The sequence below is a fragment of the Onychostoma macrolepis genome, chromosome 17 (genome assembly GCF_012432095.1).
Source record: "Onychostoma macrolepis isolate SWU-2019 chromosome 17, ASM1243209v1, whole genome shotgun sequence".
Lineage (NCBI taxonomy): Eukaryota > Metazoa > Chordata > Actinopteri > Cypriniformes > Cyprinidae > Onychostoma > Onychostoma macrolepis.
The window spans coordinates 10,054,858-10,081,258 of record NC_081171.1 but is presented as its reverse complement, the minus strand read 5'-3'; the positions used below and the strand labels follow the sequence as shown (position 1 = coordinate 10,081,258).

Genomic DNA, 26,401 nt, shown 5'->3' with positions numbered 1-26,401 from the left:
GTGTTTAAATGGTTATAATCGTCATAGTCTGTTTATGGCGTTGCTTATTTGTTTCCGCTAATTTACTGTATTGACAAGGCTTATATATAGGGCTATATACTTATAGGGCTTATACTGTATTGACAAGGCTTGACAGCCCTATAATCTAAGCCCTAACCAATGACAGAATTTTCATTGATTGGGTGAACTATTCCTTTAAAGTTGTTTTATAGTGTAAAAATATATAGATATTTTTTATATGTGAATTTCTTCAAAGATATTGTGAAATTGTCTCTGACATAAGTAAGAAAAAAAAAGAAGTTAAGAACTGATGTTTGAATCATAATTCCTCCCAGGCTTTCATGTGAGCCCACATATTGTGATTAGACAGTCCAATCTTCAAACACTGGTTATTTAGTCCTCTTTTTACTCGTAGTCATGAGTAACTCGATACAAATCCTTGAGCTTGATTGTGCCGAGAGCCCTGTGAACACACAGCCATCGGGCATGTATTATTAAATGGGATGAATTCAAATAATTGTTGTCTGCTTCAAAAATTAAACCACTGCAATTTATGTGTCCATTTGAATTAGGAATTGATAACGTCACATATTTTGTTTGGCGTATCATGTTTGCGCCACAAATTGTGACTCACCACAAGACTGACAAGAGCGTGAGGAGGCAGATGACTGGTGTGCCAGGCGGGAAATGCAGGGAAAATTACTTCCATTGGAAACTCATGAGTGGCTATAATATCTGCACTCCAACAGAGAAGGTAAAAACTCCTGTATTTTCTTTTTAGAACCATCAGCCTGGTGAAGTAATTTTTAAATTGTTAATGGACAGAAACCCATTTAGGCTTGATTTAACTGCCGAACTTGATTTTGCACATATGCCAAATGATCATTGATGGAGCCTCAAAAGGAGCATCTCAATCACACACGCCTGAAGTGACATCGATATCTGTAAGATAAGCCACAATATTCCACCCATTCCCTAAAAAGAAACCACAGCTCACTATGGATAGATGCTGTGATTGCTAATACAATGCAGCTGTGACCATGAAATCAGGACTTAGTGTAATGAGCTACTTTGAAGTCGAGACTTGATACTAAAATCTGCTACAAAATACAGGGGGAACTTGTGCTACTTGATGATAATCTGATATCCAAACCCTTCATCTATATATTTTTCCTTTTAAGAAGGCCAGATTTTTTCACCAAGAGGCAACCTGGGATAGATTTGGACTGTCTATTTTCTGTCTAGGCAAACATACGCAGCGAAATTCCTGCCGGCTGAACTTAACACAACACATGTATTATTTAGAAAAAGAAAAATAAGCCAATATATAAAATTACAGTATTATTAGAGCGCATATTCTCTTACTGTATGTAAAGTGCTCCACGCAGGCATGTCTGAGGACAGGGCTTGAATTGATTTTTTATGCTAGCAACGCATGAGAATGTAAGGCTGGTATGTAGCTTAAATAAACCAACAGGCCGACAATTAGCCAGATCTGTCATGGGGCGAGTATAATCGATGTGTTTTGCGGATGATGGAATCAGAAGAACTGTGACATGCATGTCAGAAATATGGGCTAGACACACACACACACACACACACAAAAGAAAACATTTTGGCTTGCACATGCTGCAGTTAAACCGATTTTTATACTTAAATGTGTTTTGCTAAATGTAACGTCTGCCACTATGCATGAACGTCAAAGTGGTTTTAGCAATATTCCGGGTTCAGTACAAGTTAAGCTCACCGGACAGCACTTACGGCATAAAGTTGATTACATTATTACATCCACTTGTCCCTCATTTTCTAAAAGAAAAGAAAAGAAAAAAAAGAAAAAATCTGTACAGTGAGGCACTTCCAATGGAAGTATAAAGGGCCCATCAATTTATGTTAAAATACCCATTAAGATAATATAGCCACGAGATGTAAACACTAAAATGACCATACAACTTCACAGCTCAAACAGAATAATTAAAATAAATGCCTGTGTAAAATTATAAGCTTTTCCGCATTTAATCCTCCAAAAATGGTCCCCATTCACTTTCATTGAAAGTGACTCACTGTAATATCCTTTTTTTTATATAAGGAAACATAAGTGACAAGTCAAAAATATTTTTTTGTACTAATCAGCATTATGCCACATATGCATTAATTGAGCTTTAGTTGGTATTGAAACTGGACTACTCCTTTAAGACCTACTTGGCCATCAGGAGTATTTCACTAACCGGTGCTTTTCAAAATGAACCAGAGGGCTGATTCAGACAAAGTAATCCTTCTAAACTAGCAATTGGTTGTTTATACAATTATCCTAAAAGCCATCAAAGCTGATTTAAATGGCTCTTGCCTCTCAGATAACATTTGAGTTAAGACCGCAACAGCTGATGATGATACACAAACACAACCCTGTTAGGCCCCACCACAACAAACTCACCATGTCAACTGCTTAATGCCTGCTTGGAACAGCGGGGCATAGTTTTGGGAGCCCTAATTAAGTGGTTTCATATGTAAGGCCCTTTCAGACCAGGCCTTTTTTCCCCATAGCACTGCACAAGAGCATTTAGGGTTTGCTGAGTGTTGGGAGGTTGAATCATTTATTTTCTGGTGTACGTTACCGCAGTGTCCAGATTTAATGAAGCTATGATATATTTATGGCTTGCCAAATCCTACCCTAATCCTACCCTTGATAATAAGCGGAGTATATTAAGCTCAGTGACTGTTTTGTTAAACATGCTTCATAGGGTCGGCTAGGACCCGTGGGCCACTGCTCTGTGTACACTACTGGGTAACCTAATTTTCACTTGGTGTGTAATGTATACCTATAAATAGCAGGGGAGCTGATTCTCTGGGTCAACTCTGAGGTTCCCCAGTGATGTGTATAGCTCGGCGAGTAACACTTTTTTTAAGCGTCATGAAGTGGGCATCCATATATGCACACCTGAGAGGGTACTTGTGAGTTTTTAATGAGGTGTTTCTGGGCCAGGCTCTCAGTTTAAATTACACAGATGTTAGGTATGTCACTGCAATAAGTAACTGTATAATAAGTAACTGTAATAAGTAAAGACTGGGAAGTCGTTGCCTAATGGTTAGGGAGTCGGGCTTGTAACCTGAAGGTTGCTGGTTCGATTCTCGCACCGGCAGGAATTGAAGGTGGGGATTGTGAATGAACAGCTTCGATACCATGACTTAGGTGCCCTTGAGCAAGGCACCACTGCTCCGGGTGTGTGTTCACTGTGTGTGTGTGTGTGTGTGTGTGTGTGTGTGTGCACTTGTTCACTACTCACTGCTGTGTGTGTGCACTTGGATGGGTTAAATGCAGAGCACCATTTCGAGTATAGGTCACCATACTTGACAATACGTCACGACTTAACTTAATAGTGCAAACTGACAACTGAATAAAGAAATGAATAAAGGTAAGTTGGCTTTTTTTTTTTTGGAATCATTTGCAACTTCATTTTTCATAATTGCTACTTTGTTACAATGTGATTTTTACATCTCACAATTATGACTCATAATTTCAACTTTATATCTTGAAATTATATCTAAAAATTGAAACTATTTCTCAGAATTGTGACTTTGTATTTAACAATTGCGACTATTTGTAATTGTGACTTTATATCTCAGTTTTAATTATTTCTCACAATTGAGACTTTAAATCTCATAGTTGCAACTTTTTCTCGCAAATGCGATCTTGCAATTGTGACAATTTCTCAAAATTGCAACTATTTCTCAAAATTGTGACTTGCAATTGTGACTATTTCTCCTAATTGCGAATTTATATCTCAGTTTTAATTATTTCTCACAATTGAGACTTTAAATCTCATAGTTGCAACTTTTTTTCGCAAATGCGATCTTGCAATTGTGACAATTTCTCAAAATTGCAACTATTTCTCAAAATTGTGACTTGCAATTGCTCGTAATTGCAAATTTATCTCAGTTGCAACATGATATCTTGCAATTATGACTATCAAATTTTTTTATCTTAGTGTCCATTCATTTTTTTATTTTAAACTTGATCTCACAATTACATGTTTATTTTTGTATTCTGAGGTGGCAACAGGTTTACATCAAATCTCTAAAATCAAGGAAAGTGCACAAATTAATACTAGATTAAATTCCCAGGTCGTGTACCCAGATCACTGCCTATAAATCTGTCTTTGGACTCTTAGAAATCACTTACGTTTAAAGTTTTTGCATGAGGTGGGCCTTTCACACCTGGTCTGGCGGGAAGTGTGATCTGAGCTGCAGTCACGTTGGGAGGCTCTCGGCCTGAGAAAGAGCAGAGGCCGTCCTGCAAATTGTTGATGCCAGCCTCAGCACACTGTTTATTTTCAGCATCTCACACAGGAATTTTAATTTATTTCTTCATTCTTTCATTATTTTTTTTTTTCTTTGCAAAGGCTTTGACTGTTGTTTAAGGATACCTCGTTCCCCTGTGCACAGCCCTGGGCAATTACTGTGTCAAAAGACTTAAACAACTACAGCGGAGTGAAAGGGAGCTTTACATTTTGATTTTATGTGGCGCTTCTCACTGCAGCTTGTGTGAGTCCGCCTCCCCGAAGCCCCAAAAATTGTTATAATCCCTGAAATAAAATCCTGATGTATTTTCATCACTGCTAGACGTTTTGATAATATCAAACAAGACACTTTTGAATCCCAATCCCTCAAACGTGCTAGAAACTCAACTGCAAATATTAGCGAACTCAAAACAGGCTGTACGCTTGGATGTGAAATGCATTAGAAAATCACTGTGTGTTTATGCGTTTTGTGTGATCCTTATAATCAAAACCTTAAAGCCAGCCCTTGGCTCATGATTCGTCCATTTTTTTCCTCTTCACAGCTGTGAGAGAATATCCTGCTGGCATTTTTGTGGAGCAATAGTCGTGGCTAAAAGATGGATTAGCATTCTTTTACCAGAAATGTGCCTCTGTTAGCTCATTATCTTTTGACAATTTGAGGAGATATGCCTTTAGAGTCTGTCTTTGTTTAAGCTATGAGCTTTCCTATAAGAGCCAGTCAGCTGGATGTATATGGCCAGTGTCAGGCATAATTAACTCTGACAGGGGCATTTAGTGGTTGTAATTCAAATCTAATTCAGAACATCTTAACCTTCAGTCTGTCAGAAGTTGAAATGTGCTGGAAAACCCACGGCCCCAATCATGGCCTTGTGTAGCGGTACAATGATGTGTCAACATGCTTGCTTAAAAAAACAGCTTCCCTTGAGCACAGAAGACTCCCTTACAGTACACATGAAGGAAAACAAAGGCCTCAGATAGTCATGGCCGGGTTTGTGCGAATTGAGCTCGTAATTGGCTGACGCTGTTTAAAGTCACAAGAACAGAATAATGTAAATACAAGAAATCTGCTTCAGATTTTCCCATTCCCAGTGTGATTGGCTTTACCATCTCATCGCCACATGCCGTACGTTCTGTACTTGCTGCCGCGCTCTTTTGAAGTAAACTCATAAGAACATCAGCGGGAGTGAGCTTAGCTTTGCCAAAAGGACAAAGATAAGTAAGAAAATGAAAGGTTGTGATGCTCAAACAAGAGGTATGTTTTAATAAATAAATACAATAAAACATTTAATTTAATCAATATCTTAATTCAATATCAAATTTCCTTTTGGAAAATGATTGACTCAATTACCTCAAAAGCAGAAAAACTCATAAGAAGATCAGCGGGGGTGAGCTTAGCTTTGCCAAAAGGATGAAGATAAAGAAGAAGATTAAAATGATGAACACACAGAGCAGTATATGAGACAGAATATTTTAATATCTGAAATATTAGCATGTCATTTTGATTACCTAAATGGAAATACGGGAATATTAAGGTGAAGTGTGTCACTTATGCACAAAGTCATGGCAAAATAATTACTGTTTTCAAACAGGTTTCCCAATCTCTCCGCTCACCTTCCATTGGGTGTTGAACACATGACACCACCCCAAATTTACTCCATTGGATGAATCTGTATTGCCTAGTCTGTGTTATGATTCTCAAACAAGAGCTATGCTTTAACGATAAAATATTTAATTTTATTTATTTATTTTAAATCGAATTATTTTATTAAACATGATGAACTAAAATAACTGGCATTAATATACTTTGAGGGGTGCAAACAGTAATTTACACACAGCACTGCTCAATATCAGATTTTCTTTTGGAAAATGTTTGACTCAGTTACCTTAACCGGAGAAAAAATGAAATTGTTTTAAAATAAACTCATAAGAATATCAGATATAAGAATATCAGCGGCAGTGAGCTTAGCTTTGCCAAAAGAATGAAGATGAAGAAGTTTAGTATATTTAATTTAAATGAAAAACACACAAAATAACATGGCACCTAATATTGTAATATAAAATATAGGTGTATCATTGTGATTAAAGCATCTATTATCTGAGTTGAAAACAGGAATGTAAAGAGTGTCATTTATGCTTAAAGTCATTCAGAAATAACTGTTTTCAAACAGGTTTCCCAAGCTCTCTGCTTACCTTCCATTGGATGTCAAACCCATGTCCTTGCCCCAAATTTACACCATTTGACGAGTCTGTGTTACTTTGTCATGCTGGTCGTGATGCTCAAACAAGAGGTATGTTTTAAAAAGTAAAAACAATAAAATGTTTATTTTCGTTTCATTTCATTCTAGAAAAATCTCAAAATAATATGCATTCTCATTAAATCTGATCATATTAAACGCAATGAACCAATGTAACTCTTCCATTAATATTTTTGAGGACAGCTGTGATTTACCCACATCACTGCTCATTATCAAATTTTCTTTTGGAAAATGTTTGTGACTCAATTACTTCGACAGGAGAAAAAATCACTCATTTCAACAGAACAAATAATGTACCAGAGGACTTCTTGTAATTATCTTTACAGTAAAAACAGTGTGTACACATTCAAAGAGAGGAAGTGAGCTGTCTGACAGTATTCATTCAGCTCAGCACATTTCACCCGCGTGCACGCTATTGCCCCGGCGCTCAATGACGGATGATTGATGATGCTAAGACCGGTGGCTTTTCTAACCCTGTTAAGTGCTCTGAAAACAAATTACACCTTTCATCCTGACAACATGTCAATTACTAGATTTGGTAATAGCTGTCGGTCTATCAAATATTTTGTGTGTCTGAATAATTCGTAGAAATTAAACTATTAATCATCCTGGAAAGAAGTTGGTGAAAGATCACGCATTATGGCCATCTGAGCATGTGACCCCGGCTACAATACACTTAGAGGTGTTTATAGCTTATTCTGTGAAATAGTTTTAATTGCTTAATTGCCACATTGCTGCTGGTTCCAGCTCAGGGAGTGAGGCTTTGAATTATCAAAAGTAAAACCAAATGCTGTTTCTGGAGTGTGTTAGCAAAATCAATCATTGTTTTTATTTTTTCCGCCCTACCCTTCCCTAATTTTGCAATAATAATATTAGAAATGTGTTTCTTTCTATTTGCGTGGGTGTGCTTGGGTGTAAAGTGGCGGCTTGTTTATCTCCGTAATGACCTCCTCTGTGTTCTTGAGAAGCAGGATCGGATTCGCAGATGGTGGCATGCCGAAGCGTCAAAGCCTGTGCCCTCGGCAAGCCATAGACATTCCACTCAGACTTCTCTTTGTTATAAAGCAGGTCCAATAAAATACAAAGGGATACTGTTTTTTGTATGAGTAATGCATTAACCTGCTCAGGAAAAAGTTCACGTTGAAAGTATGGGCTCGGACAGCACAAGATTTATGGCGATGGCTGCAGAAATTATGCTTTTTTTTCCCCCATAGGCACTTTAATTATGTAATTATTAGCAGCTGGTTTTCATTTGTGGTAGGTTGTTAATTAGGGGTAGGGGTCTCCAGTTCAAGTGCTCTGACTCTTGCGATAAGTTGAGAATTGTCCGGGGGGCTTCAAGGCCTGGGATGATTAGCCAAATCCGCAGCAAACTCATTTGTTATTCAGGCTTTACCCAGGAGCCTCCCGCTGGGTCCACGGAAGAGACTTGGGTGTACCGTTTCCTCTGAGTGGTACCTTCCTTATCAGCTGCTCTCATCAGCTACAATCATCCGTAGATAAGATCCAGAGATATCGCTGTTTGTTTTACTTATTAAGCCTAAAGGTGGAGTAATCAGATTGGGTTTGGCTCATGGCGCTGATAATCTAAATTAATCTCTCAATCTTGGGTTATGGAATGTCTTCTAGCAGAACCGCAGGGGGGTGTGGGGCCTGGAGCCGTCCCTTCCAGTGATCCCTCTGTCTAATTATTGGATTGAGAGTCAAGTCAAGGGCAGTCTACTTGAAGAGCTGCAGGGCTGTTCAATCGGCTGTTCAATCAAGTCTTGAAGCGCAACCTCTGAGAAAACACAGATATATGTTAAAGAACCAAATATAATTCCCCAGTATATATAATATACACATAACATATATAACATAATATTTGATTCTATATATGTGTGTATGTTTTTTTGTTTACTTTCCTGAACAAATTTCTTTAATAAGCTAGTTCTGTTAAGTGAATTAAAAACATACATGACCAGTGTATTTCGATTCCTAGACTACTGAATCTATAACTATAAAAATAAATATACAATGACATTCATTACCAATTTTTGCCTAATTCATTTTTACTAATAAACACACTCAAATACTACAACTGACCTGTGTTTATTTCCCAAACAAATTACTTTAATGAGTGAATCAAAACATTCAGTGCAACCAGTGTAGTCTGATTCCTGAATGAATGACTCTTACGAGCTGGTTATTTTTAGTGAATCAAACACATACAACTTACTTCTACAGCTTTAACCACTGTAATTATTGTCTAATTGTTCACATGACAACATGTTAAAGATACATAGAGCAGCATTTTTTTCAGTAATATATCATTTTTTTTAAATATCAATGAAATGTGTTGTTTGTTTAAGCTGGACTGCATTTTATGCTGCCTTTAAAAAGACAGTCATTAAAAATATATGTAAACCATTTACAAAAGTCATATTAGTGATTTATTTTTTTTTCTTCATTTGGCAACAGATTTTTTTTTTTCTGAATATTTATTCCTTAAAATATATTTATTCCTAAAAATCAGCAATGGAGCTGTTGAAGAATTGGAATGGTTAAATTCTTTATGATGATCCCCATACATAGATAAACACATATATAATCCCTTTTATATTAGGCAAGGAAACACTATTGTTAGAGAAGCCTCTTGCTCAAATAATGCATTTGATACTCTCACGGATTTGAGAACACACTTGTTGTCTGATAGATTGTCATTTTTATTCCCCGGCTGCACTTTTGCAGCACAAACGTGTTTTGTCTGTCAGCAATGATTATGAATTTAGTGCACTTATGGTCTGGTAGGAACAGTCAAAACATTTTCTGTGTGTACAGCTAATTCAATGAAAAATGAACACGAACAAAGTGCATTACTATTCGGTAAACACTTCTCCGATTTGTTTTCAAAGATGTATTTTGAACAAACATCACAAATTCACTTGAGAACGACCTCCAGGGACTTTGAGAGAAAAGCGTAGTGCATCAAAGTGCAGCAGACAAATAGCCGTTTACACGAAACAGTTGGTGTGCTCAGAGAGTATTCACGGACATCTGAATCACAGATGATGTAGTGCACTCCGAGGCCTGACAACACGTGTTATCTGATATATAGAAACAGTGAAATAGTGCAAAACAACATGAGAAAGTTATTTCAAGATTAGCTATGTTGTCTCTTTGCTCTCTAATACATCATTTCAGCGTACTGGCAAGCACGTTGAGAACATCTCGCTGGATATGTTTCTCTCCACCACAAGAAAAGGAGAGAGGGATATTTATTCGCCCTGGGACTGATACCCATCTGCTATCAATGATTTTTAGAGGCGTCTTCATTATAGAACATGACATTTATAGTACATGCCATGACCTATGGATGCTAACATTCACCAGTATATTTTCTAAATCACAGTAGGATATGAAACACAGCTCTTTTTTGCTTTTTCATCTAAGCTTCAATATGGAAAGTGAGGGATGAGAAAGAAAAATAGTCCATAAAAAACAAAAAGATGGAGGTAAATTGGTTTTTCAGACCTCTCCAGCATCAGGCCATCAGATGTCAGTGTGTAGTGGAAAATGGAAGGGAAATGACTTGCAGTGGGCTGAGTGCGGGCGGTTTTTCTTAGCCAGCCGGGCTTGTAATAAAAGTGACACTTAGAAAGGACATGTCCACTGTGCATCCTGCGGCTCCTGCTGATGTTTGGCATATGTGAATGAAATACTTCCCCCATGTGTATTACTATTCATCTCAGCATGAGTGCTCACCATCAGAAAGAAGCGCTGGCTTGATGATTCTCTGCCAGCCTTAAACCAGCACAAGCCTGTCTTTTACTATGTTAGAAGGAACTGCAGGAAACTTTGTCGTTGTCACTAAATCTGTCATCACTATCAATAACATCACTAAATAATCACAAGTCATCACCTAATAAGAGAGATATGCCTTAATACTGTATGTGAGTTAAAAAAAACAAAAACAAAAAAACAGTGAAACAGAAATATTATTCCATGAAAATGTTTCAAACAGTAGTTTGCCAAATTAATCACAAGAGCTCATTGTATTGCATGTTTAATTGAATAAACCTTGGAAATAATCATGTTTATTTAGTATTTTTAATCCAATGTTGCTGATTAAAATTAAAGTAGAACTGCTAGATGTCAGCTGATCAAATAATATGGGTTTTTTTAAACTTTATTTCTAGACTTTTTGTCTCATAATTCCAATTTTGTTTCTCAGAATCGAGACTATATCCATTTTTTTCTTAATCTCTCAAATATTTGTACTTTTATTTCTATAAATCATGACTTTTTATCTCATCATTTCAGCTTTGTTTCTCAGAAATGAGATGGTAATCATAATTTTGACTTTCACTTAAAATCACTTTCTATTAATCTTATAAATATTTCTATGAATTGCAACTTTATTTCTCACAATTTTGACCCTTTCTCTTAAATAATCTCTTAATATTTTTATTTTTAGAAATCATGACTATATGTCATCAGAATTGAGACTTTATCTCACAATTTTGACTGTTTTCACTTAATTGCAACTTTGTCTTTGTCTTTATATCTTATTGTAAACCTGATCTTACAATAACTTGTTTTTATGAATGATAATAAAATCCCTTGATCAGGCTGGAAATGGAAGGCCAAGAGCATCGCATTGTGGCATATGTTATTCCATAAGTGTTTATTTAAATATTGTAGGCCATATTTTTATGCATGCAGAAAATGATCATACTGTGCACAGCATCCATATGCGGCAACATCAGTAAGATTCTAATATTAGTATGCTATGCTGAACATATAACCATTAATGTAACAGTGCTAGTATTACAGAAAAATATGATGCAGTGAAGAAGATATGTCTTACATCAGACTGTACCTCGTTAGCATTTGAAGAGGAAATGTACATTTACCTTTAGATCAGACCTGGAGTTTCATTGTTTTCTGTGCCTGTTTTCTGTGTTTCTGTTTTATGATGTTTTCATTTAATTTAAAATAAGATTGTTGGAAACTAATCTGCCAAACAAAACACATATAACTGAGGAGCCAGGGCCTGGTTCTTACAGAATCCAGGCCCCAAAGCTGAAAGTAAAGGGAAATGCCCTTGATACTTTACTTTACGAGGGTCTGAAGTCCCTCATCATATAATAATATATAATGCCTGCTATAGTCGCCTGCGCCAAAGCTACGGCCTTGACCCTGGCAATTATACACAGGCATCAGAAAGCCTCCCTCTAAGTCAGCTCTAACTCAAATCCTCTGACAATGCATATTAACGTTCTGCCAGGACGACGCAACCAGAGGGTTTACACAAAAGCCTATAACTAGCTAAGTCTTGACATTCGATCATATTTGGAGAAACACTACGTTCTGTGATGTTGTCACATACCAAAATCTGTGTATATTCCTCGGGCTTAAGCAAGAAAGGTGATGAATTTGGAACCTGAACCAGCTATGACTGCAAGTTTTTATTGGCTTGTCTATTTGAAAAACAAATGAATACGGCATGTTCATGCGCAGCAGATCTGCCGCGTGGCACATTATACTTTTGCCCCGTTGTTTTTGCCCATAATCACGTATCTCATTCTCCTATTGAAATAAGAGACATCTGAAGTTTGTTAATCCGTACTTGTTACTGTACATGATAAGTCCGGACGTTCACAAGACCGAATACAGGAATATAAAAAAAAAAAAGTGTTTAAGACACTAAATACTGCTGCACATCAGTTAAAACATAGTTGCTTTATCTATCCTCTCGTTTTACACATTGATATGTCTGTTTCCTGCTGAACCCGAGCAGGACCTCATAATGGTTTTATAGGGTTCAGCAGCTGTTTATGGGCAGCAGCTGCCAGAACCCGTATACTTTTATGAGTTGTCAGAATCTTCCAATGCATAGCGGTCAGAGCAGACGAGTAGTGAGTGTGGTGAAACACAGAGGGGGCGGGGCTTACCTGTCAACACTCTGTCAATCACTACAGTTCAAAAAGAACATGTATAACAATTAGAGGGTTTTTATTTATTGCTGCTATCTTGCATGACACACATCTGTTTTTTGTTGTTTTAATCGTCTGATTATTATGAACCAGGTTTTTATAATATAATCATGTGAATGATCTTATCAAATATTTAATAGATTTCTGATATATGTGAATAATAGCAATTTGTTGTTTAAATAATTAGCATTTTATATAATTAATTGGAATTATCAGGCTTAATATCTTACACTTCAGATTTGTTGGTTGTCGGAGTGGTTGTGAGTGACTGGGTGATTTTTGATCATTTAATAATACTTTAATATAATTTATTATATAATTCATATAAATACAACACATTTAAATATAATAATAATTTTATATAAATTATATAATAAATTATAGTAATGTGTGTGTGTGTGTGTATATATATATATATATATATATATATATATATGTGTGTGTGTGTGTGTGTGTGTGTGTTTGTTTTTAGTTTAATTTTAGTAAATGACATTTTTAATAAATCATTTTTTCTAATAAATACAGATACAACAACAGGAATGCTACACAAATTTATTTGTACATGATAAGGTGGACACTCTGGACATTCACGAAACTGGATAAATGAATAAAAAAATTTATATAATAATAGTTATTTTTTATGTAATTAAATAAACTTTAATATAATTTATTATAATACAATTTATATAACAAACATAATAATAATAAATATTATTATTATTTGTTTTTTTAGTTGACTTTAATAAATGACTTTTATTCTAAATAAATACAGATGCACCAAATGGCATAACAGGAATACTGCATAAATTTAGTTGTGAAAAAAGCAAGCTTAACATTTTCAAGTTCTTATTTTTTAAATGCATTTTGTTTTAATAAAAGTTTTCATAAACATACAAAGACACACATGAATAAGGTTTTTGTGTCTTGAAGTTTAATTATAAAATACAATTTATTTATTTTTATTTTTTTGAAAACATGACAGTGTTGGATCACATGTTTGCTAACCCTGCGCTTAAACTGTTTTTGTTTTAGAACGAGAGCCCTTGATCTTCAGATGTCACTCTTCATGTCCTCTGTGACTTTTGCCCCGTGGCTGCGCCTCTCCCGCCGTCGCCGGCCCAGTGTTTACGCGACCGCTAACTTCTTCAACCCTCCGATGATGAGGGCTAATCACATTTGAAATGCAGGCTCTGCTCTGTGAGTTAGTGAGTCTGGGGTAAAACAGTTTGACTTTAGGTGTCTGTCAGAGCCCTGCTGTGTTTAGACAGAACTCAAACAAGTGTGTCTGCTCCTTGCGTGATCTCACCCCCTCCGCCCCACCCCCGAGAGCAGCCGCTCGGATCAGTCTCCGCGATGCCTCCGAGGTGCTAATGAGTCCGCTCGCTCGGCCGATCGTCCGCCGTCACTCCCCCGAAAATCAAGTACGCAAATTCTGACCTTATCCATCCCCTCCCATCCCCATCATCTTGATTTGTAAGTAAATCATGCCTGTCAGTATAGTAGCAACCCTGATTAAAGTTCAGGGGTTTAATAGATCATTTTAAATAACCCCAAATTACTCCCCTCTCCCTTGCCGATCCACCTGGACCTCTGCCCTGGGTGCATGGCTGTTTTCAAGCAGCGCAGCTCAGGCCAAGTCCAAGCTCGTGGTTCCTGCCTATTCCCAGAGGGTCCCACGCTGCAGGCCTACACCAACATTCTCAGCTGCATTTAATCTGCCTTCAGACAAGCTGGCTATGAGAAAATGCAAAGGAAAAGGCGCACCAGTGGAGACATGGAAAATCCTGGACAGTTGGTGTGCTTTGTTCACTTGGTGAACTGGAGGCCGTCCAGGAACACCCCCCTCCGCCCGCCTCGCTCCCCTGGCGATACGAGTCCGTTCCAATTAATCGTGTTTAACCATTCTAATCACACTTTAGCACATTAATCCTATTTTCAATCCAAAACACATCTGAAACGGGCAGCATGTGGAGGATTTCCCCGCACCTTTATTGCCACCGCAAATCAGATGAAACCCAGAGACTACGGGGCCCTGGTTCAGCCTGCACTCTGACTGAACTTGGACTTCATAAAACACATGCTCCACACTTTTTTAAAGGTGGAATTTATTGCGAGATGGTGATTCCACGGCTGAAAAAACGGATTCCCTCAAGACTTTTCGAAATTGCCTATGATAAAGAGGCAGTTAGGAAAATGCTATTATGAGGAGGGATCAGGGGCTTTTCCGGCCCCTGTGTTAGTGCTGTGTATCCCATAAACACTTACAGTCGCTGCGTCTTATCAGTCGCGCATCCGAAGTTGCCGAGAGAGTCGTGGTCTTTAAACCCAATTCGTCTGTTAACGGACAGCTCCCCAGGCAGCCGGGAGTATCCAAATTCTTCTGTTTGCTTAAAAAAGTACTAATAATTTAAAGCAAACGTCTCTATTTCTGACATCGCAATGCATCTCTAGAGTCGATGAAATAAAAAGGAAACAAAGAGTTTCTCAAGAAGCTTTGCGTTGGCTTCGGCAAAGTGTCAAATTCTCCTCCAGGCTCTTCTAGCGAAATCCTGCATCCAGTATATGGGGAGGTACTTAAATTTTACAAGCAGTAATGTAATAAATGGCTCTGCATTGTTAATTAAGGCCCGCAGAGCAAACAGAGAATAAAACGGTGCCCTAATTGCAGCTCTAAAAAGCACTCAACAGGCAAATAATAAAGTGGCACATGTTAAACTGTGGCTCAGAGCGAAAGAAAGAGAGAGAGAGCGCATTGGCTTGATTGAATTTCAGGGGCATGTAAAACAGCCGGCTAATGATATTAGGAATTAGTGAAACAAACAGTAGATTTACTCATACAATAAACCCATTGCAGAAATTCTGGAAGCTGCTCAGACTTAATGACATCATTGACCTCAACCAGTAATGCAAAGCAATGATGTAATTACAGAGTGAAACAGAGTCTCACCACAACAACCTCTTAATATCAAGGCCCTGCTTTAGATTCTGAACTTTATGAACACTCTTTTTGTTTAAAAAAAAATCTGTATCTTATAAATATGTTTATATATCATCTGTATTAGTATTTTTTTAAATAATTCACACACAAAAAAAAAAAAATCTGATTTTTATTTATTTTACAATAATCAAATGTTACACATATTTTATAAAGTGACTAATATTTTTTTATTCATCAAGGACGCATTAAATTGCATCCTTACTAAAATGCATCAAATTTCTACTTCAAATAAATACTATTCTTTTAAACCTTCTCAAAGTATCCTGAACAAATAGGAGCCCAACTGTTTTCATCATTGAAAATAATAAAATGTTTCTTAAGCTCTAAAACGTCATATTAGATTGATTTCTAATGGATCATGTGACAGTGATGACTTTGCCATAACAGGAATAAATTACATTTTAAAATATATTGAAATAGAAATGTCATTTTAATTTCGAACACTATTTCACAATATTACTTTTATTGAAATATTGTTTATTTAAGAGTTTCTCCTAAAAATATTACATCATAGCTATCATTATTCTCAAGCCCCAAAGCAGGAATGACTTTCGGCATAGCTTTGCTTTCCACGGTGGCTCCCCTGAGAGGCGGGACTTATGTGTGGTTATGGAATTCTGATGACCCGTTTTTCCTTGGGTTTGCACTTATTATGTGACATCCAAATGGAGACCCGCTTTGCTTGGTTTGACAAGGCATTTTCCAGTTGGTAAAAGCAGTAACTCACAGAAGGCCTTTTTGAAACACAGCTAGGCTTCGGGACGGGGATCATTTCTCTGATGTGTTTGAAAATATTCCACATGATATCTAAATATAAAATCCTGAGGTGACCATGTGTTGGCCTTTTTGTGGTTCACTGGGGGAAAAAACGAAGGGAAAAAAACACATTCCTTTTCTTAAGCGGTACTTGGGTAAACTATTAGACATCGTAGACAAACCAACGTGGACTGTGAAATAACATTTAAAGCCATGATCTGCAATTATTTGCTACTTTGGATGAACACTGTTGATCCAATTTATGATTTAACAACAAAGGATGCAAAATAAAACGTAAGAATATTACTGTCGGTACGAACCACACACTAACTGCAGCACTAACAATAATTTAATGATAGTCCAAACTGTATTAGGGTGACAGATTCATGAGCCGGATTGTGCTTGGCCATCACTCTCAGTTATGACATTCCACTAAAGAAGGTCATTGGATATTGTCCTGGAAATTCAGACATGAAACAACTTTGGTTGACTATTTGGTTTCTTATGCCTGTAATACCTTGGTGAAAGCTATGGTTATGGTTTTAGCTCAGTCACAATTATCTATTTCCAGTGAATGATTTGGCCCGCGATGATTTTTTTGCAACCATTTCAGTTCTGTACACTATACGTACTCTGCTGAAAATCCCGCAATTATGAACATTATATTTAAGATATTACATGTTTCTTTGGATAAGAAAAGCCTGTTTTCTGTAATAGCTCTCTGTCCAGTTAAATTGTTGCCGGTTTTACCACATAGCTATTATATTGGGTATATAACATGGAGGAGTGGTAGCACCAAAGTTTGATGATAAGAACGCAGAATCTAAACTATACCATGTAAAAGCACATCTAAAACCAATTTTTATTATTATTATTATTATTATTGTTATTTCAGTTTTTCTACTTCAAAATTTCATGTTTAATGTTACTTGTAAGGTTTTTTTGTAATTGTGGAAATTGTTTCTACACAAAATAAATTTCAGTGCATGTCTTCTCTGTTTGTATATAATGCATTTCCTTAAAGCTAAAAGGAATATGAGCATGCTGAAAAGGAGAAAAGGCGACTTTTCTCCACTCAGAAATAGGGAAAATGAAACCGTATTAACGTTACACAGAATGACTCTTTGTTCCTCGACTCTCTTCTCAGCCACCACTTAGAAAGTGAAAAATAAATAGGTTGGCAGCAGCCGAAAACACAACGAGACAGAGAATGTGTACTCTGGTGGCTTTCCACTGCCCGGTTGCCGATGTGTTTGTAAGTAGGCCGCAAGTGTGAGCAATCACTGGAAATTATACGCTTTTAGAGGGATTTGATATAAGGTATTAAGCCCGGCTGGGATGTTTGGCAGCTCAAATCATGGAGAATTAGATTCAGGGACATGATGGGCACCACAAGCGGAGCTTTTGTAGGTCTCATCAAATCACATATTTTCCAACTGTTTGCCGAGATGAATTGGATCCTGGTAGATTTGGATAATAGGATAAATGCAGACGTAGAGGGACTTGCGTAGAGACGGGGCACCACATGGTAGGTGGGATGGAAACTTTATTCTAAAGCTGTCTGCCCTGAAAGAGACCTCTTCGACAGAAACATCACAGGAAATTTAAGACATTTCCAAGGGGCAGAGGTGGAGGATCGAGAACTAATGTACATCTGGTGCTTCTTATTCAGCCTACTTTTGAATTTAAATGCAGGGAGAATCCACAGAGAGCACGGGTGATGTCTTTAGCGTCTAAAGCGGGGAGGGGGGTATTTCTCATTCTACCATCAACTTGCACTGTGGTGAATTGCAGTGTGGGCGCAGGGCCGCGCAATCAGCTCCAAATTTCAGGCTTGGTTTACTGTAATGTCTGACATGGTCTTTCAGAGAGCGTGAAGACAGTAACTCATATGAAATCATTATATTACTGTATGGCTTTATCGAATTCTGTCAAGGGGCCTCTTGTTACCTACTGATGAAACAAATGTGTATGTGCTTTCTAGGAAATTACCAAGTTGCCGCAATTTTATTTTGTAACCAATCTTTGTGTTTTTGAAATGTACATGTCCAGACCAAGTAATATTTGATACACCCTGCTTTACTTTCACATGTTTTATGCATGAACATTTTTATGGCTACTCAAATTTCTCAAGGCATTTAATTCAAAATGTTTCCTGACCAAAAAAAAAAAAAAAACCCGTTTTTGCGGGTTAAAAAAAAAAGAAAAAATTCAATAAATAAATACATCACTATTAGAGACCTTAGATTAGACTCTTATATTATGAAGTTTTAAAAAAAAATGTTTATTGCTTTCTTTATGTTTTTTTTTTTTTTTTAAAGAACTGGAATGCCAACATGTTTTTTATTTGTTGGAATAAATTATTCTTACAGTAGAACAACTAATATGCACTGTTTTAATGAGAAAGACTTGGCTAAATTAATTGCAATTGAAAACCTGGGCAGGTTTGGTTTCAGATGTACTCAAATCTGTGGTAATGAGAAATAACAGACATAGCAAATTGGCAAATAAAGTAATCAGGAACATATGTAATGAAAACCAAAAACAAATTAAGGGTTATGGCAAGAGGAACTCCATTTAATTTCTATCTCTAAATACATCTTCCCTATCAATATAATCTAATCTAGGCTGCGCCCAGCCAAGAACAATATTCACAAAGACAAGAAATTGCATATTTGGACAGACAACTGTGTTCAAGAGGTACAGTGAATAAAAAAAGAAAAAGAAACATTATGAGAAGGTTTCTTCATCAGTGAAGAGTAGCTATTAAATTCTTATGTTTGTAATGTGACTCAGCCAAAAGAAAGTGGAAAAAGGAGGTTGTGTGTGTGTGTGTGTGTGTGTGTTTGTACTGTGATGCAGCCAGGAGCTCGGAGCTCAAATGCATTTGTGAGTCTATATTGCAGAAAACATTACACTGAGCACTCTAAAAAATGATGTGTGTCTGACGTTCAGCCTAGCTTTTATTTTCAAAGAGGGAAAAAATTGTTCGGCAAACATCGGGCAGTGTTTAAAACTTTTCTATTGCCAGTCTTGACATATGGACGTGCTAAAATGTTGTGATATTGTAGGACTATTTCCTTGTCAGACATTTTTGTGTCTGAGTAAAAAGGTATTTACGGTGCCATTACATATGTGGCATTGCTGCAGCCGTTCAAATCAGTTTCAGCGTCAAATGCATGGACTGCCACTGTTAATGGATAATTTTGTCATCTTTATTAATAAGGTTTTAATAACACCCATTTATAAAGAGAGTTGTCTATTATTTCAGACTGGGACAGCTTGTATCAATTTTATATTACACACTTAATTTTTTTTTTGTAATTAAGATCTATCTATCTATCTATCTATCTATCTATCTATCTATCTATCTATCTCTCTCTCTCTATCTCTCTCTAAAATGTAATAATTTATTATATACTGTATAATATACAGTGTGTGTGTGTGTGTGTATATATATATATATATATATATATATATATATATATATATATATATATATATATATATATATATACACACACTGTATATTATACTGTATTATATTATACTATATTTTATATTTTAAATTTTATGTAATTATTATATATTATATAATTTTTATATAATTGTATCATTTGTGTGTGTATTTATTTATATGTGTGTGTGTGTGTATATAAATTCTTATAAATCAATTTAAATATAAGGGGAACGCCATTGTCTTGAACTCTAAAAACAAGTTCACCCCTTTGTAATTGAGGACAACATCTACATGGTGGGCCTTCGGTGGTCCAGGATTTGCCTGATTGCTGTTCTAAAACCAAGAAATTTGCCTCAGCGAGCATCTCAGCAGCCAAATGAAAGGGAGAACATTACTACAGAGGGCACGTTAAAAACCGGTCCATATTGTAAGTGATCTTAATCCCCCAATCTAACCACTTGTATTCCCTTTTTTGCCTTGAAATGATTCCAGTCGCTCTTTGGCAGGGGAGATCCACAACCCAAGTGTGGTGTGAAGAAGATTTCCAGATCTGTGCAACTGGAATAAAAGGAGGGGTCGAGGGGGACCACCCGTAAGGATCAGATAAGAGCATGGTAAGCCTGGCCCGAATCAGTTTGGCATTGGAAATTACAGTGATGTTTGCACGGGGGGAAAAACATTCCCCTCCGCTCTCCGCATAACCACACTATTCTCCGTAATAGATTTCAGGAGGCTTTTTTGCCCGCGTCGGTGGTTGTTTATTATTGTTCCAAATGATAGAGTGCAGAGCTGGAGGGAGGAGGGGGGGGCACTGAAAACAATCATCGTCAAACTCGAGTATGCTGACTGTCACTCTAGAGAAAGGCTTTTGGAACGGCCGGCGAGAAGGAAAGATTTATGGTGTCTTAAAAGACACGCTTTAAAAAGCAATGGTCTCTGTTTATGGATTGAAAACATTTTTGTAGAACAGGCCGTGCTCGTGCAGGACACGGTCTGCGTATGAAAGCGTGACTACAGGTGAGGGTTCGCCTATGCAAGCACTTAAACCAATGCTGACAGACAGTACGGTGAAGTGAGAACATCTGCACGCTAACGGCTGACCCTTTGTAACGCTGCAGAATAGAGAGGAAAAGAAAACTAAAGAGTCTCAATTAGCTTAACAGTTAAACACATTTGTCTTCCGGATCACTCCATTGTAAAGACGACTAGAAAAGCTACAGATTAGTGGGGTCAGATGGGTTTCATTCAGAACTGCAGCCTATTGTGCAAACCGAAGGACAGTGAGTCTGGAAATCACCATAAAAGTATTGTTCTCTCCAACCAAGCTGAATCTGACGACTTGCCCACCCACTGCAAGAGATTTCTGAAAATACTTCTGGAATGTTTTTAGTTTTACTCGTTTAAGTGCCGTCCACTTGACATGTGAGGCTAAATTAATCGAAGAACGAAACAGAACTGATAAGACTGTGGAAAAAAAATAACATCTGATATAACTGGGAAAATTAATAGCAGGTAAAGCCTGAGGTTATCCATGGAAAAGTGAAATAACTGATTATTACGTATCGTGACAGTAACTCATACTAAATTCAATAACTGCAGGTCATTTCGTCTCTGAAGGATGGCGTGCAATCCGAGATGCTGACTTCAGGAACAACTGAATTTTTTCAACTAGCATCATTCATTGCCGCAAAAGTATATGAGGTCTATTTAGCTAGATGGAGAAACACTATCCAAATTCTCCATCCACAAACAGGCCTAGTGGTTGCATTTCACCGTTGATTTAATAGAAATAAAACAGGATGGATTTGGGGATATTTCATTAATCTTCCTTGCCTTTCACTTGAGAGGAAATTAAACCAAATGGAGTTCAAATCTCAGCTCCACCATTGTGCTCAAGGCTGCCAATGTCCATTCTCCCTTTGGCAAGGTACGTCTCAATTCGCTACACAAATTCCTTCCTGATCCCCATTTCACTGCACTGGGTGAGGGCTCTGAACCCTGCATACTGTGCAGGTGCAAAACTGTAACGCTATGTTACAAGTATACTGATACAAATAGCTGGGGAAAAACAAAAAGTCAATTGATCCTTTATGCTCCACCCCTTTAATTACAGTTGTTAACTGAGACAAGCTTTGAAGAGACTTCAATATTTACCTGAACAGCATGGTAAAATAATGCAGATAAAGTGTTACATTGTAAAGCACTGGCTGCTTTAGTTATAGGAACTTTAATGACTTTAAAATATGTAGGCTAAATTAAATTACGATATTAATATATGGTTAACTAAGGTTAGTATCATTAATTTACCTTGGACCAAATGTTTTTGTGAACGAGGGCTGATGACCTATCCAGCGTGTGCTCTTCTCAAGTTTTGATACGGGAACAAACAGACTGCTTGTATCATATTTTTGTACGTTCTGTTGCTTTATCGTATTTTGGATAATTCCCGTTTATATTAACTATCCAAAACAGGGTATAGGCCTACGGAGGGTAAGGTCTTGTGTGGAAACATCGTGGGCGGCAACAGTTGCTAACGTAGGATTGGCCAATAACAATTTAAAGGCGGGGCTTAGCGAAGAGTCAATTCAGGTAAACATCCCTAAAGTCATCCAAATTTACTTTTCGAAAAACTCATTCTCTTACAATAAAAGTAAGCTTTTTAAAATGTGCCTAGTAGTTGATGACAGAGATTCTTTTTCATCCCATATTTTTGTAATTTAAACATTTTAGATAACCACTAAACAACACAATTAGTATGAAAATGTCAGATTCAGCTTTCAATCAAATTTTCTCATGTTTGCTGCTCTGTGGATTGAAAAGGCAAGCTACGATGCCCTGACCGCATCGGCTCAAACATTGCTTTAAGCATTGCTGCACCACAACAAAACTCAAATACACATTGTTCTGATTGAATCAGCTCACGATAAAATCAAAATCACCGCAGAGCCAATAACAACATTCTGTAGCAACCCTAATGAAATATGTTGCATCGGGGTTGTCTAAAGGTTCCCGACATTAGCCTGTATTTTTAACCTGCACGGTGCAATTGAATAATGGCCGTGTCAGTGACCGGGCGAATCCGACGACCTTTTAAACAAACGGACAGAGCAACAAAACTTTTTATTTGTAGCTACTGAGGCATTGAAACTTACCCTGAAGCTGAGCAGAGGATAAACATTCAGTTCATTGAATGGAAATGTGGGAAATGACCGCAGCGAGGAAGGGGGAAATTTAACAGCTCTCCTCCGGGGCAAAACGCTGACAGTTTGAGGGTCGGAGGGCCGCATTAATATGTATTTCCAATGATTATTGAATTATGTTTATGATATATTTCCTGAGCCTACATAGCATTAGTGAAGCTTTATTAGTAAATCCGCCCGCTGCGCGCTCCAGTTACGGTTAATGAGAGTAATTATTACATAGCTTAACTGTAATACTGTATTTGATTCTCAGGCTCCTGAATAACCCGCGCGCTGGCACGACGCGTCGCGTTGAGCCCCGGTGAGCGCGCGCTTTGCGCCCCAGGGTCCAGAGGCCAATACACTGATGCCTCAATAGGGTTAATACCCCACCGCATAAAGACGGGATTAGGGCCTAGCTTACACAACGAGGAGGAAGAAAATTGAATGTTTGGGAGAAAATATGCGGCTAATTCCATTCTGTCATCGGTGGATATTAAAGATTATTAGCTGGCACGTTCACTTATTTGTAAATCACAATGGCAGCACTGTGTAATTCACCCCGCACTTCCAAAGCCAAATGAAACAGAGCCACTCTTGTGCAAGGTATCGTAATTCACTATAGCCTCACAAATGACTGTCGTTATCTTAACATTTTACAAGGCTGTTGAGGTATATTTAGATGATTCAATTCAGACATTTCTGAAAGAAACGACGTTTTTATTAAGCGCACTACATGCAGACAGTGTTTTTGTGAGAATACACAAATCAAAGAGGATTTGGAGAATTCATTTGTATATGTAAACCTATGCAAAGAATTTAAAGTCATTTACAGAAAACAATGACAATTAAAGGGGGACAAAAGGGAGGAATGACAAACAAATCTCCGCTGGTAGTATCAGCCAGGGCAGGGTCTTTGGCACCTGTAATGGATTAATGGAGACCACCACCAGTAGCAGGCTGAGGTAAAGCTCTGAGATTGAGTTTCTACTCTAAGTTGCCGTCGTCGGTCCAGGTGCTCTCCCATAATACCTCCCAGATCCAGACAATATGGTTCTGTTTTACTGCCTCTCTTCTTTTCCCTCATCATCCGGAATTAGAAACACCATGATAAATGTTTTTTTTTTTTTTTAAAGGAATCCTTCATTTGCATGGACTGTGTATTTGTAATTTAGCAATATTGCAAAGCCTTTTTCCAATATTTTGGCTGTCAGTCATCTATCCTCATTGTGTTCATATGGCATGAAAACACGGCTCACTTAGCCTATGTTTTACATGAAATGATGCATTCACAGAAGATCTGTGGCATCTGTGGTTGCAGTGTTCTTTGCACACCTGTGCCCTCTAATGGTAAGCATTTCAGAAGCGCCTCTTTGTTGCTGTCCATGGTATTGTCCAGCCTTTTAGAGTCATGTTAATGTCACCAACACCTAAGAAAAGTCATATTTTATATAAACAGCAAAATCAAGTCTCAACTCAAACCGCAAGTACCAACCTATAGCGCCGGAGTAAATACCACTTAGAAGCTTTAACGTGTCTTTGAGTCAGGAAAAATTAAAAGAAATTAAAGTGTCACGGGACATTAAGAAGCCTGAGTTAACGTACTAATATGCTGCATTCAATTCATTTGTGTCACTCGCTGGTCTGATGTTTTGATGGATTGATTCTAGGTTCCATTATGTTTCTGTCACATCCTTCAGCACCCATTTGAAATTCTTGTGATTCCTGCATGGGTAAAGTAGCTCTTCACAATGGCTCTCTGACAGGAGAGAGAGTGCAGAGAGGGACGTTTGATTCGAAGATTTGTAAATGTGTCCCTGATTCTCATCTTAACGCACGGTTAGATAACAGGCCGCTGCATACGCTCCTGTCTCAGAGTGGTACAGCCAGAGCACCAGCTGCTTTTAATCAGTAATTACTGAGACTGGCTGATAGTTTCACACTATAAATAATAATTAATAAGGCAGCATATAGCGAGAGGTTCTTTTATGCACAATGACAGGTTCTCGGCATAAATTGTGTAAAATGTAAGAAATGAACAGAGTCAAAATGGGCAGTAGCAATATTTCAAAAACTGAATCAATTTTTTAAAAATATTTTGACTCTGCCGCAAGTTACTGATTATTCAAATATTTCTCTTTGATGATAGAAAGGTTCTTTAGATAATACGTATATCATAAAGGTTTTCACACTACTTTTTTTTTTTTTTTTTTTAGCTTTGTTCTGTCTTATTTTCTGTATGCATTTGCCTACTAAAGTTAATTATTAAAATCACTAAATTAAAACAACAGATATTTCTAAAAATGATAAGCTGTGCCAGTGCATTCCTTCAATTAATAATTCCATGCAGGCCTAAAATGATAAATGCACAAACTCTATTTTTTTTTATTAACAAATAAATAAACAAAATGAAAAAAACAAAGCAAAACATTAACTGATCAAATTATGTAGCTAAACTATTTAATATTTGTTTAAAGTAATATATATATATATATATATATATATATATATATATATATATATAGACATAAGACATTTTTAAAGAACTTCTATATTGTTCAGTGTTAACTGAACATACTGGGGGTGACCTGTTACTGTCTCAGACATGACGCTAAACACTTGTTTCACTCCCAAAATATTCACATTTAATTAAAAAATATCATAAGCAGTAGTAAACGTACCAAAAGTTTTAGAGTGAATGATAAAGAGTGTTTTCTGATCTTTGTGACAGGCTTTATGTTTCTAAGTCACTGTATATGGCTCTAGTCAACTGTCAGAGGCTCAAGGCGGCTGTTGAACTGTTGCGCCAGTGTATGCCTGTGTTTCAGCACTGTAGAACTCAGCTCAGGGGGTCCTACAAAAGACATACTGTAAAACAGGCACCCGCCATATGACAGCCATGACATGAACAATAAATATGGATTTCTCGCCGGCACCAGTATGGAATGAAAGATTAAATGCAAAGAACCCCTTTTAATCCAGTGCCAAGTTCCCTTTTCCCTCTATGTCTCTGCTGAAATACACAGGAAATAAACACACACACACACACACACACACATACACTGCACTGTTTGTGGCTCTGCCTCTGTCTAGCACTCCAAATTCAACACACACACACACACACTTGGGTGTTTTGTGGAGGTCCACATATATCTATCTATCTGTCTATCTTGACATTCATTCATCCACAGATATTTTCACTCTGGGACATGATGACATGTAAAAAAAAAAAAAAAACGAAATGGAGAATTGTGCTTGAGGCGATCTGGAGGTTCTGACAGCCTGTCTCACTCTGAGGTTTGTTTATGCTGGTTAAAATGTGGTTATATTACAAAGTCCCTTTTGATTTGCTGTATTACGATAGATTTTAGAGATCAAGGCCCTGAAGTATATGTTGTGCCTTGAAGATGCCCGTGTGCGGACCCTCTATTGAAGAAGCCTGTCTAGGCCTGTCTACAGAGCCACCATTTACTCCCTGTG

General features: G+C 37.3%; 1 long non-coding RNA gene across 1 annotated transcript; it reads left to right on the top strand.

The window, feature by feature from the left end:
- The first annotated feature begins 623 nt into the window (after positions 1-623).
- LOC131522756 (uncharacterized) lies at positions 624-26,401 on the top strand. The gene is made up of 4 exons (XR_009266628.1): positions 624-754; positions 20,235-20,356; positions 26,113-26,218; positions 26,329-26,401. It is a non-coding gene; the product is annotated as an uncharacterized LOC131522756 (long non-coding RNA).